Source organism: Rosa rugosa, chromosome 6 (genome assembly GCF_958449725.1).
Source record: "Rosa rugosa chromosome 6, drRosRugo1.1, whole genome shotgun sequence".
NCBI classification, from domain to species: domain Eukaryota; kingdom Viridiplantae; phylum Streptophyta; class Magnoliopsida; order Rosales; family Rosaceae; genus Rosa; species Rosa rugosa.
The window spans coordinates 22,860,364-22,875,807 of record NC_084825.1 but is presented as its reverse complement, the minus strand read 5'-3'; positions in this window follow the sequence as shown (position 1 = coordinate 22,875,807).

Below are 15,444 nucleotides of genomic sequence, written 5' to 3'. Positions count from 1 at the left end.
ACACATATAAGTGTTCCAACTTTTATCACAGAAATATTGAAACTGAAAATATGGTACATGATCTTAATTAGATTACCCCTATTGTGTTCACAAGTCCATTCAAACTTCAGCACGAACATAAAGATGTATAAATATATCATTCGTCAACATAGTGAACGTTGCCTACCACATTGATTCAAGCTATTTTCACCAAAATGGAACAAAAAGTTTCAAAAGGTCAATACAGAATATACCTCAAAGCCAATGCAGCAACCTCAAAAGAAATGAAGCAACCCTGCCACCTGCAGATAAAAAAAATAACAAAATAAGGTAGTATATACAAGGAAATAGAAAACAAAAACCATATCCCACAAAAAGTGAAGTTGCTTACATCAAGAAATTTCTAGCAACCATCATCGTCCTACACAAACAAATCCCAGTCTTATTTAGATTCTGCATCCAAACCATTGAAATTAATTACCTCTTTTTTTTTTTTTTTTTGGTTCAAAGAGATTACCTTTTCTTAACAATATATGATACCCAAGTGCACAAAGAGTAGAGTGCGTACAAGACATCTCAAATAAACAAGAGGAAAAAACAAACTATACAGATGTAAGAACAAATCAACATGATAAAAATATAAATGACAGTGAGGACCCACCTAGTTGCTATACTTTGAATCTTCTGATTCTTGCCGCTCTTGGTCAATTTTTCGATGAATCTCACAAAATCAGTAGACTTTCAGCACCTGACAGAAGCTAGAGAACTATACAAACCCCAGATCAGACGTCCTTTTAGCTGATATAAGAAATTGTTGTGATGCACAAAGTGGGTACCTCTCAAATTAGAGACTTGAGAAAAACAATGAAGCTTCTGCTCGGATGTGTTACCCTATTTTGAGCTCCTTAAAACATAAAATATAAAACAACATACTCAAGAAAGAAAACTCATTTCAGAAACACAAATCAACATACTGAAGAAAGAAAACAGTCACCTACACTTGTTCAAATACTAAGAAAAGCATAATGGACAAAATGAGAGATCTTGGCTGACTTGCAGAAGATAAAAGGACTTTACCTCTTCCATAGATCCAGTCAGGACCTTCTTATGAACTTTGTAACTTCTTCATTTAAGTTCGAAGCCAACACTGAAAAAGGAGAATCTTCCAAGTCTTTCTCTATAGAGATTAAAACTAATTAGAGTTTGTAAATTTACACAGCAATTCCAAATAACACAGATGCAAGCATGTCTTGAATCTCAATTTGAATTAAATACTTACCCCTCTGAGTTAAAGCCAGCCTCTGGAAAATCAACCTCTGAAATCGATCTCTAAACTCAGAACCACTTCAGACACGAGCCATCTGCTCATGATAAAGATCAAGCCAATCAAATTGAGTATTAAGGAAATAAGACAATAAATAAAAACCAAGAGGCGAATCATGCCTGGTAGATATTATCCCAATTGAAAGTTAGGGTTTTTGATTTTTCCCCAATTGAGGCTTGGGTAAAGATAAGAATGGTTAGGAGAGAGAGAGGTTCCATCTCCGAGTGTTCTTCGAAACCCTTACTGACCCATGAGCGATAGCGAAAGATCTACTGATGTGAACCTGGTATGGATTCTAGGTGGTGATGAGAAGACGAGATTTCAGCTATGGAGAAGGGATTTTGTGTTTGCGTTGAGGCTGTGTATCCCAACGCCACCGCACCGACACAAGACAAAGCCAACCACACCAGAAGATGGCGGGCATCCCAGATCGAAACCCGAGAAGAATCGAAGCCCCACTGGGCTCGACACCTCCAAGAGATCTAGAATCCGGCCACTGCCACTCCACCGTCCAAAGCCGAGACACCCTCAACAACCAGCAAATCGAACCCCGCCGGCAAATCGCAACACGCCGGAAGACCAAACCAGCTCCCACCCATGATCGACGAAGAACGGACCCAGATCTGGTAACTCCGCCCCGATCCAAGCAGCAGCCGCCAATACCCATCCCTGAGCCAGACCGCCGCCCTAGAGCCACGCCGCTAGCCTCCGTAATCGTCCCCTCCCGGACCGGAACGCAGCAGCAGGGGCGCCGCCAACGATCGGCCGGGAGAGAGCGCTCTCAATCTCTCTGTTTTTTTCCCGCGCGTGAGGCGCATTCTATCTTACTAGGGTACTGGAGAAAGACTAACGTTTATTGCGTTGAGGCTGTGTTGGGAAGGCAAAGGAGAAAAGTTTTCACTTTTAGTGAAGCGCTCGTGGTTTTAGAATACTGCCGACTTTAAAACAAAGGCCCCGTGTTTCTCAAACGTCCTTAATCACTTATAAGGACATTTTTTTTTAATTGCGTCATTGTATCTTTTAATGAGGTGTCCACATATTCAGTTTTTGTAGTGGGGATTGAGTTTGATGGGTGTGGATTTGGAAGGTGGACGAGATGCGGTGGTCGCCGGAGAGTTTTTGGGGTTTGGGTGTGTGGAGAAAGAGAGAGAGTCAGAGGGAGAGGATCATTTTTCTTCTCTTTTTTTTTTGACCAAAACGAAGAGTTAGAGTGAGAGAGTTCTAAATTATCCCTTGATAAATGAAAAATTACATGAAGTTAACGGCATCATTAACGTCGTGTATGGATAGTGGGTCGGGTTTCAGATTTCGTGTACCAAAATGATCGGTTTAGAAGTTTATGTATAAAAATTATTAGTGGATTTTATTTGGTGTACTGTTTGTGAAATTTTCCAAACCAATATGAATGGAGGTAAGCCTTTCCAATTCGTGATTTGCCAACTCCATCTTGATTCTATTTCTGTAGCCAAAATGAGTCTATCAAAAACATTAAGTGTCTTAAATTGTTTGTCGTGCTTTTTCATATTTGTGACTTTGACTAGGGCTGCACACGGATTGGGTTGGATCAGTTTTGACTCTAAACCGTCTCTATACTAAAGTGAGCGGTTTAAGCATTTTGGACAACCGGTCATTAAAAAAAAAAAAAACTTAACCCGATCCAATCCAATCCAATTAAAGATGGTTTGGTTCGGTCGGTTAGGCGATTTTAACCTATATTATATTAACATACTATTTATGAAAAAAAATTCTAGTAAAATTCAATCTAAATAATAAAAATTATATTAAATAAGCATATTCTAAATTTAAAATACAATAATCAAATCCAAAACCAATATTCAAAAACCAAAATCTAGAATAGATTCAAAATGATTGACTTATTTGATGGCTTAGCTATAAATACTAGCTTAATATGATAGTATTAAAGGTTAGAGAATGAGAGATTGAGATATGTGATATGAGAGGATCAAATTAATCGTAGCGATTATATATTAGACTTCTAGGCCTTTGGTCATTGGATTCGATATGGTAGTATATCATTTTAGAATAAAGTTATAATTGGATATTTAGAACATACTTAGAACAACTGGACAAATGAATATATATAAACAGATCCTATCCAGAGCGGAGCTCCGCTTTGAAATTAACGTGTGAAGTTCGAGTTTTGGGTCACTTTTCGGTCGCATATCCATATCTCGACCGTTCAGTTTTTAGGTACTAGTGTATAGATCATCTCTACAAATTTTCAGCCAAAATGATGACGTTAAGGCATTGATAACTGCCTTAAAGCTAGTACGGTTCAGGTTGACAGATTCAGTCTGTCCATTGGTTTAAGCGAGTTAGATACCTTAACGATCATCAATTTAACTGAAAATTTGTAGAGATGATCTATACACTAGTACCTAAAAACTTAACGGTCGAGATGTGGATATGCGACCGAAAAGTGACTCAAAACTTGAACTTCACACGTTAATTTCAAAGCGGAGCTCCGCTCTGGATAAAATCTGTATATATATATAAATTTAAAGAAATTTCTTATTACATTCAAACATACCGGTCGGTTTGGGTTCCGCGGTTTAAGGAAAAGAGAAACCAAACCAACCCAATTCATAAATGGTTTGGTTCGGTATTGAACCGGCTTTCAATTTTTAAAGTTAAAAAACCTTAACCAAACCATATTTTCCGGTCAGTTTTGACTGGTTTGGCCGGTTTGTACCGTGTTTTGCACACCCCTAACTTTGACAAGTTTTTTCTGCTTTAGATTTACACGTTTCCTAAATTTTGCAGTGCACAGAGCTCTTAGATGCTTGGCTCTTCTCTCTGTGGACTTGGATGATACAGTGGTCCCGACACTAATTCCCGCTTTGTTCCCATGCTTACTTACAATTGTATCATCTCCTCAGGTTAGTACCCTCTGTCTTCTTTTCCAATTAATTGTCTTCAAGCTCTGTTCTATTTGAAAGGCAACTAAAGCTCCTTTGTAGAATGCCTGTTGTTGATCTATTTGAGTCTCATATTCTTCTGCTTATGAACTGTGGTTATTTTAAGGGGAAAACATTTCATGGCATTTGTGGCACTTGATTGTTAATGCAGTTTATGAATTAACAGATTAAGATGTTAATGTCATAATTTCATAGTTTTCTTGATTGTATGGTGAAAGTACAGCTTCACTTATCAAATTAAAAAACAACTGAAGAAAGAACATTGCATTACCTGCTGTTTTCTAGTTTTCCATTGTAATGATTGATTGTGTATGTTGGTATCACTGATGTCAGTTACTTCCGTTGTACAATGTCAATGTCTGCTTCAATAGTTTCTATTCTATCAAACTTAGCCTAATGCCTTCTCATTTACAGTACATCATGTTGGTCAATATGTGTTCTTATAATGCAGAATGGTGAAGAGGGTTGTCAGTTCAGAGGTAGATATCTCAATGCACACACTACTAGAAAATATAGCCAGTGGACATAGTGCATAATCTGTGTGTATTTCTCTTAATTTACACGGTTTTCCATGTGAACTTGCCATTTCACACGATACGGTGACGGATTTTTGATCTGTACATATTGCCAACGTTGCTAATGCATTTGTGCACGATAAAACTTGTTCGTGTGGAAGAAATTGGTGGGTCCCACACTATTCTCATATGTTGAAACCCAGTCACATCAATCTGACGAGCTTTTGTTATAATATATTACTGGTCCGTGTGAATGGTATTTTATCTTGGTTTTAGAAATTTTATTGTTTCCTTCGTTACTGTTTCAAAATACATGGTTCCTGTTTTAAAAATACATTCTCCCAGAGGACGAACTGATCTAGAAAAGTTCTGGGCAAAGGAATTGCACACGAAATCTTAAGTCAATTATCTAGATCCAGAGGTCAGTAGTTGCAACGGCAAAGATTAAGTCAGTGGAGGAGGGCAGATCCCAAACTACTACTTCGTCTTCTTCATCAAACCATTTGCACATGACTACTGATTTGAAAGAGTTGCGGGTATTAGATCAAGAAAATTAAATGAAACATGAAGACTAGTTTGGAAAATTTCCAATCATGAAGTTTCAATAACTCATTTGATAGCGAGTCTACAAATCAAGAAACTCAGTTCATACCATGATAAAACTAATAAGGACAAGAACGATTTGGGTGAACTGCGACTCTGCAATTCTGCATGTACTTGGACAACCGACCGAAGACCATTGAGATCTGAGAAGGAATAACACAAAAGAGAAGAATTTCAACCTCAAAAAGCCCAGTTTAATATATAACATATATAAGAAAAGAAAACTAGTTTACCAGAAAGCTTCCATGGACCAAGGCTATTTGGTTAAGTCCCTAGTTGACGGTGGAGATTGCTGCGTAGGATGAAGGACAGCGTTGTGGAAGCGGGGATCAAGTGGGTTTTTTTCCGGCGGTGGCGATGGAGTTGAAGACCCTTTTGGCTTCTAAGAGGTTTGGGGAGCTTTGTTGGTTAAGTGTTGGTAAACACTCGGTCTTCCTTTTCCTTTTTTTTTTTGTGGTTTATTACCTTATTTCCTTTTAAGACTCACAAAGGAATTCGTGTATAAAAAGAGATGCACAAGGATAGTCGTGTGTGATAACAAAAGGCAACAGTACATGATGAGACAGGATTCTTGACACGATTATTAACATTACACAAAAATCCGTGTGTAACCAAAATCACACGGAGTTCTGTATGTGCAAGGAAAATTAAATATGATAGAGTGTAAGAATCTCTGATGTGAATGTGTAATCAATTTTTTTATCCACGGCTATCCGTGTGCAATAGCATCCCAATTTTACTTTATTCCCATATAACCCTTTGATTCCACACAATGTCTGTATGTATTACTAATTCATACGGAGTTTTGTATCATATGGTGCTATAAGCCAAAAATACTCATCTGTGTAAAAATCCGTGACAAATATATCTGTGTGCAATAGCTACTTTTTCTTTTAGTGACATCAATTACATATATTACATGTGAAGAGTTGCAAAAGCTTGTCCATCTTTCTCATGTATTTTGTTGTCATGGAAGTATTGAAATTGTTTTAGGCTTTTAAATTAGTTTTCAAGGCACATGTACTTGTGATCATGATCAGCAAGTGATAATGTGGATTGTTTTCAGCAATACAATGTATTTACTTTAATACAATTTCTATTATATAGAAGTTTAACTACTATTGGAGTTCTATTTTCAGCAAGTTATTATTCGATAACTATTGTAAAGACCAAAATCAAAAAGTTTATGAGATATTTTTTTTTCCTAGTGATCAAAACTTTAGTGGCCTACAGATTGGTTACTAATATAAGCATGTTACTTGGGTTTTAGTGACCAAATCATGTGGTTTAGTGATCAAGTCTGTTACTTAATTTCAGTGAGGAACTTTGTGGTCGCTAATTTTTTCATGATGAGTGACCAAATAATCATGGTCACTAAATCTTTTCAATTAGTGACCAACAATCATATTTTGGTCACTAAATAAAATTAGTGACGAGTCTATAGTGACCACTCAGTGACCAACAATATTTGGTCACTAATCATTTTTAGTGACCAAAATGGCTATTTTTAGTGACCAATACGGTGGTCATTAATGCCAATTTTTGTTGTAGTGGACCAAGGAAAAGAACGATATCAAAATATACTTATCTGTAGGGAACTGATGAGGAAAGCAATGTTGGATAAACAATAATTTATTAACATTCTTATCAAAAAGAAAAAATAAACTACTATTTTATATGGATTACTACAACGTACCATGAAGATGAAGTTTGATGTTGACCAAGCTAATGGTTGAAGAGCTGAACAAACAACGATGCACATGATTTCTGTCATCATTGCTAAAAATCAAGGTCATGATGATGAAAGCTTGAAGGTAAAGAAACAATGGCGAAAATTGAAAACCTAACTAGAGGTTGAAGACGAAGAAACAGAGAGAAAAGTAAGAGGCAACCGGTATTGAAATGCTTTGGTAATTGTACAATGGTTGCAACTGATTATACCAAAAGTGATTATCCCTATTTATACTACTTAGCAGATGTATGCACCGTTCACCTTGACTTTCTTGACTTGGACTTTTCTATACTCTTAACAATCATGACTCACGACTATTAATTAAGGGCACAATATAATTTAATTAGAGAATTAATCGGCAAATTATTCTTACTCTATATCAAGTACTTTGAAGTTTTTGTTAACTGAGAGTTGAGACTGTCGATCTAAAAATGAGACTAAGGATGGGGCAATGTCCATGACATGCCTGGTTATTGTAAAATCATCTGTGATCTTCACTCCATTTCCCGTGGGTCTCCCCTAATATTCTCCATCTCCATAGGGAATGTATTAGGTTCTCAAACTCATCCTGATCCAATAAGAAGACTTCAATGAATGAAAGGATAGACCGCAACATGATGGTTAGCCAGTGCCAAAACGAAATAATAGGGTGTGAAGCCTGTCTTTTTTTTTAATCGTGTGAAACATAAGTTACTAATAGCTGTAGCGGAAGAAAAAAAAATAGCAGCAGCAACTATATATTACCATAAATCAAATTTAAGATGAGTGATTAGAATATGCTAGCTGCTGTCACCAATTCCAGATACAAATGGGAGATTTTTGTCTATATTTCTCGAGTTGTCGCCAAGTTTATTCTTATTGAGGATCCATCCGGACTAATCCCAATGAGCCGCATTATTGTCATTCTTATCTAGAGCGAGTCGTTTTGAAAGTAAACAATAATTTCTCCAAAGAAAAAAAAAATTGAATTTAGGTTGTTTTAAAGACGGCTCTTTGTTGCCTTTAATTTTTCTTCTCCGAGGAAAGTTACCACCACCATCTACATGCACCTTATCAATATCCAGAGTTGTGTAAGAAGATCTAAATAAAACAAATGACAATATCCAGAGGAAAGTTACCACCACCATCTACATGCACCTTTTTCTTGGCCTCTTCCTCCTCTCTGTGCTTTTGGAAGGGAATCTTCTTCCACGTAATGGAAAGGAGCACAGTTTGCATCAAATTCTGAAATTAGTTAACGGCGATTCATCAATTAAATAAAATTTGCATACAACATGAAAAACAGACATCATTCTAAGCTAGGAATTCCAAAAGCCGATCTCCAAACCAAATCTACTTACCGAGTTTGCAGGCTTGAAGCTCAAGCTATGGAGGAGGATGACTATGAACATAGAAGGTGTACGATCAAACCACACTTAAGATGGAGGAATCTGAGGGAGTCGTCGAGGGAGCTTGAGACGGAGTCGTGGCCGGTGGAGTTGAGAGGAAGATGAGAGAATCGGAGACCTAGTTCTAGTCGCCATCGTGCATCAGAGATCCATTTTGTGTGTCCGAGATCTAGTCGCGAAACGGCGCGTCTGTCGGGATTCAGTTCCAGTCGCCGACGTGATGGTGGAGAGGAATGTTTCGCAGGAAAGAGAGAGAGAGAGAGAGAGAGAGAGAGAGGCAGAGGAGAGAATCGGAGATCTGGTTCCAGTTCGCGTCGTGCATCAGAGATCCAGTTCGTGCGTCGGAGATCCAGTCGCGAAACGGCGTCGTACGTCGTGTGTAGAAGATTCAGTTCCGATCGCCGACGTGACGGTGGAGAGGAGTATTTCACTGGAGACGGAGGGGGAGAGAGAAAGAGAGAGAGTTCAGAATTCTTTTTTTGTAATTGCGAAGAGATATGATAATTTTTTGTTTGTTATAAGGTGGATGGGCAAAATTGTCATTGCTGAAAATAATTTGGGTTTGAAATGGTCTTATTTGTACAAAAAACAATAGGTGGCTTTATGGCTAATTAAAGTTTCAAAGTGACACTTATGAGTAATTTTCTATTTATTTAACTCTAAATGCATCAACAGTCATAGTAAGCAAACTTGTTCAACAAATCTACCTAGTATGTCTGAACATTTTCTACACCCCACATATGAACATGAATTTTAAATCTGATCAATAAAATGTCCCAAAGAAGAGTATGATCTTCCTCTGATGCTGGAAGAGTCCCTATCAAGTACATTTCAGAAAGATTTCAAGCACCCCTCTGTGTATGAAACTGGCATGTTAGGTTTCAAAGTTCTGTTGGTTAGACTCCTGAAGATGAGATGACCCTCAGGTACTCTTCATGTTGTGTGGAAAGTTCCAGAATAATTCAAAAGAAATCTTTAGGTAGCAGAACAAAACTTTATGTTACGTAGAATTATCATTTTCTTTTGATTCAAGATATAGTCAATTGTAACTAATGTATGTATTGCAGAACAAAATCGCACCAAAATACATGTACAGCTCACACTCAGGCTTCATTTAGAATGGCCTTGGAGTTGCAAAGTTGATGGGATGCTAATATGATAAGCTCTCTATGTCATTACCTGGAGACTGGAGTTCTCAGTTCATGTGTGTTTGTGGCACATATATGGCTCTATAAGATTGTGATTGTGAGACTGAATAAGAATCACAGATTGCTTTAATTTTTTGGTTATTTGGGTGTACCTAGGTTGGACTGTTGGAGCAATGCATCTGAGGCACCAATCAGACCTACATTTGACAAGCTGTGGGGTGGCCATGATAGATATAAGAAGGGTAATTTGCTTGTAGACATAAAGCCTGCTTCATTTACTTTTGTTTCCCCTCGTCACTAGGAGATTAATTCCTTTTTGCAGAGGATTGGGCAAGTACTCCTGCATCCAATATTTGATTGGGAGCCCAGCCCAGGTCTCAGTTCCCTATTCCTTTTTGCTTATACGAATTTTCCTGTATGCTAATCTCTACTTGTGCAGAGAGGATAATCAAGGTATGAGAAACATATTTTTTTACTATTTTCCTGTATGCTGATCTCACATTTTATTATGCCAACTCTTCAATCTGTTTCTTTGCAGTACTTTCCTGTTAGGCAAGGCTAGTTACAAAGATGTGAAAGACATCACTAATTGGCTATGCTTTAAAGGGAATCAGATGTTTATGGCTTACTGGTGTTAAAAATATTCTGTAATTAATATTGTAATTATGTGTATCTTTAGGAAATCATTGTAATATTCCTTGTATCCCTAACTTGTAGGGATTTACTTGTTGTACAAGAACCTAGTCTGTATATAATCTTCTAGTATCAATGAGAATATTATTCCACCTCAAATATTTTTTATTATATGGTATCAGAGCAGGCCTAAAAACCCTAGCTCTCATTTTATTTGCGCTGCACCACTTGCTACGTTATCTTTTTCATCATCTTCTCATGGCTTGTGCTTCTAAGTTTGCTTTGTCACCAGTTGCCCCTAATCAGTGGATTATCGATAGTGGAGCGACCAATCATATTATTAGCTCACCAAAGTTGTTCGCAAGTTGTCAGAAGAATACTTTACTACCACCAGTTTCTTTGCCTAGTGGTGCCAAGGCTCATATTTCCATGAAGGGGTCAATTAAAATAAAGGACTAATTTCAGTTTACCCCCCTGAGGTTAGGGGTCGTCATCATGTTAGTCCCTCTAGTTTCAATTTAATCATGTTAGTCCCTGTACTCTCAAATTTCATCATCCATGTCCAATTTCTACTATTCCGTCTAATTTGGACCGTTAAGTCTGACTTTTGAGGGCTAAAATGGTCATTTCAAGACAAAAAAAAACTTTTAAAAAAAAATTTCTTTTTTTCGTTTTTTTTTTTTTTTTTTTTTGCATTTTTTTCTGTTTTTTTTTTTTTTTGCATTTTTTTTATTTTCTTGTTTTTTTTTTCTTTTTCTTTGCTTATTATTATTATTATTATTTTATAATTTTGTCTTCAACCTATACACCACAAGTTATAATAGGTTTATAAAAACAAAAAAAAATACTCTAGGTAGTTAAAAAGCCGCTCGCTGGTCTACGATATTTGTGATATATCTCCGATAAAGCGAAGAATTTTAGGATATATCTGTAAAATATAATAGGTTTATAAAGTGAAGAATAATAGGATATATCCCCAATAAAGTGAAGAAATATTTGTAAAATATGATTAAAAAAATATATACAGATATTTCTTCACTTTATTGGGGATATATCCTAAAATTCTTCGCTTTATCGGAGATGTTCCACAAATATCGTAGACCAGCGAGCAAAGAATTTTAGGATATATCCCCAATAAAGTGAAGAAATATCTGTATTTATTTTTTTAATCATATTTTACAAATATTTCTTCACTTTATTGGGGATATATCCTATTATTCTTCACTTTATAAACCTATTATATTTTATAGATATATTTTACAAATATATCCTAAAATTTTTCACTTCATCGGAGATATATCACAAATATCGTAGACCAGCGAGCGACTTTTTAACCACCTAGAGTGTTTTTTTTTTTTTTTATAAACCTATTATAACTTGTGGTGTATAGGTTGAAGAAAAAATTTATAAAAATAAAAAATAAAAAAAATAAAAAAGAAACACCTAAAGTATTTTTTGTTTTTGTTTTTATAAACCTATTATAACTTGTGGTATATCTCCGATAAAGCGAAGAATTTTAGGATATATCCCCAATAAAGTGAAGAAATATCTGTATTTATTTTTTTAATCATATTTTACAGATATTTCTTCACTTTGTTGGGGATATATCCTATTATTCTTCACTTTATAAACCTATTATATTTTATAAATATATCCTAAAATTTTTCGCTTTATCGGAGATATATCACAAATATCGTAGACCAGCGAGCGGCTTTTTAACCACCTAGAGTTTTTTTTTTTTTTTTTTTATAAACCTATTATAACTTGTGGTGTATAGGTTGAAGACAAAATTATAAAATAATAATAATAATAATAATAAGCGAAGAAAAAGAAAAAAAAACAACAAAATAAAAAAAATGCAAAAAAAAAAAAAAACAGAAAAAAAATGCAAAAAAAATCTTCTTCTTTTTTTTTAGTTTTTTTTTGTCTTGAAATGACCATTTTAGCCCTCAAAAGTCAGACTTAACGGTCCAAATTGGACAGAATAGTAGAAATTGGACACGGATGATGAAATTTGAGAGTATAGGGACTAACATGATTAAATTGAAACTAGAGGGACTAACATGATGACGACCCCTAACCTCAGGGGGGTAAACTGAAATTAGTCCTAAAATAAATGATGCCTTTTTTCGAGATGTTCTGTGTGTGCCTTCATTTGATGTCAATCTTTTATCTGTTGGAAGAACTATAGATGACTTACATTGCTCGGTAACTTTTTTTCCATCTTGGTGTATTTTGCAGTACTTGGCTTTGAGGACGATAATTGGTGTGGGTAAGTGACGACGAGACCTTTATTATCTTGTGGCTCTAACTTCCATCTCCCCATCCAAACATCCTTTTGCTTCTCACCTTACCATCTCTTCCGACCTTTGGCATCACCGTTTGGGGCATCCTTCTCCTGCCCGTTTACAATATATAGCCAATGAGTCGCTTCATTTTCATTTCGATTCCAACAGTAAGTGTGAAATTTGTCCTTTGGCTAAACAAACTCGCCAACCTTTTCCTTCTAGTTCAATATCAACTTCTTGATGTTTTTCTCTTATACATTGTGATATTTGGGGACGACATACAACTCCTTCACTCAATGGCGCTCATTATTTTTTAACTATTGTGGATGATTTTTCTAGTTTTACATGGGTTTTCTTAATGCGCCATAAGAGTGAAACACAACCTTTGCTTCAAAATTTTTTTGCTTATGTCAAAACTCAATTTCAGACTCATGTTCAACAAATACGTACTGATAACGGGGCGGAATTTCTTTCTTTACAGGATTTTTTTCTTGAACAAGGGGTTATTTTTCAACATTCTTGCGTTTACACACCCCAACAAAATGGTGTTGTTAAACGCAAACATAGACATCTTCTAGAAACTGCTAGGGCCCTCCGCTTCCAATCTCACTTGCCAATTGATTTTGGGGGGAATGTGTTCTTACCGCTGCCTACACAATTAATCGACTTCCTACACTTTTATTGAATAAGAAAACCCCATTTGAAGTTCTTTATCATAAGCCTCCTGACTATTCTCGAATGCGTGTTTTTGGATGTGTTGCATTTGCTACTTTTGTTCACCCAGCTTCAAAATTTGCTCCACGAGCTCAAAAATGCATTTTTCTTGGGTATCCAATGGGTCAAAAAGCTTATAAGCTCTACAATCTAGAAACAAAGAAAATTTTTACCAATAGGGATGTTATTTTCCTTGAAGATACCTTTCATTTTCCTCCCCAAACTCATTCTCCTTTTTCTCCTTCTGATCCCGTGTTACCTAATCCAGTCCCAGATTTGCAGCCATCATCTTCCTCTAATGTACCTGCGTCTCACTCTCCACCATTTTCTGTCGCACACGCGCCCGATTCAACGACTGAATCGGCCCCTGAAGCGCCTATGCCTACCCCTAACCCGGTGCTTGACCCCACTCCTGAACCCGCACCTGAACCCGTGCTTAACCTTGTGCTAGCACAAGCGCCTGAACCCGTGCTCCGCCGGTCCCAACGTTCCCATGCTCCTAACACTCGTGTCCGTGATTATGTCTGCTCGCAGGTGATTCTGCCACCACACCATTTATCATCTCCTCCGCCAAGTCCTCCACCAGGTACGCATTACCCGCTTTGTAATTTCATCTCTTATCAACGGTACTCACCGTCCCATCTTTCTTATGTTGCTTCCATCAGCAGGGCTGAGGAGCCCTCTTCTTATGCAGATGCAGCCTCTGATCCTAAATGGCAGCAAGCAATGGACGATGAACTTGCCGCTCTCACTGCAAATAATACTTGGACACTCGTCCCACTTCCTCCTGGCAAACGTCCTATTGGTTGCAGATGGGTTTATCGAATTAAATATAATACTGATGGTTCTATTGAGAGGTATAAAGCTCGCCTTATTTCCAAGGGCTTCACTCAAGCTGCTGGGATTGATTATCATGATACTTTTTCACCCACAGCAAAGATGATTATTGTCCGATGCCTCCTTGCCATTGCTGCTTGTCAAGGTTGGTCTCTTCACCAGCTTGACGTTAATAATGCTTTTCTTAATGGTGATTTGCAAGAAGAGTTGTACATGTCTCCTCCTCCAGGTCTTCGGCGACAGGGGGAGAATTATGTGTGTCGCCTTAACAATTCCTTATATGGTTTGAAGCAAGCCTCTCGTCAATGGTTTGCCAAGTTTACAGAAGCAATTCTTGCTGCCGGATTCACTCAATCAAAGGCTGACTATTCTCTTTTTGTTCAAAAGGTTGGTAATTCCCTCACAGTATTATTAATTTATGTTGATGACATCCTCATTACTGGGAACAACCTTGACTCCATTAAAGCTCTCAAACAATTTCTTCACACCCGCTTTCGCATCAAAGATTTGGGTGAACTTAAATAGTTCCTTGGACTTGAGATTGCTCGTTCAAAAAAAGGCATTTATATATCTCAACGCAAGTATGCTTTAGAAATTATCAAGGACACTGGTTTTTTGGGTGTAAAGCCAGTTGATTTTCCCATGGAAGAAGCCAAATTATCAAATGGAGGTGAGCTACTTAAGGATCCGGCTGCATATAGACGTTTGGTTGGACGGCTTATATATCTTACAATCACAAGACCCGACATTACCTATTCTGCTCATGTTCTTAGTAGATTCATGCATGAGCCGCGTCAACCTCATATGGCTGCTGCACTTCGGGTTGTCAGATATTTAAAATCCTCTCCTGGCCAAGGTTTGCTTTTAAGTTCCAATAGCAATTTGAATTTGAGAGCTTTTTGTGATTCAGATTGGGCGGGTTGTCCTATTACTCGTCGGTCTACTACTGGATAGTGTGTTTTCTTAGGAGATTCTTTGATCTCATGGCGTACCAAAAGACAAAAGACGGTCTCATTGTCTAGTGCCGAGGGCGAGTATAGAGCAATGGCTGGTACATGTTGTGAACTCACTTGGCTACAATATTTGTTTGCTGATTTACATATGCCTATTTCTAGACCTGCTATTTTGCATTGTGATAATCAAGCAGCTCTACACATAGCCGCAAACCCAGTTTTTCATGAGAGAACATGTCATATTGAAATGGATTGTCATTTTATTCGAGACAAGATATTGAATGGTTCAGTCAGCACCAGATACGTTGGTTCTTTACAACAGTTAGCAGATGTATTCACAAAGGCATTGGACAAAGACAAGTTCAAAGCATTGTTATGCAAGTTGGGAGTG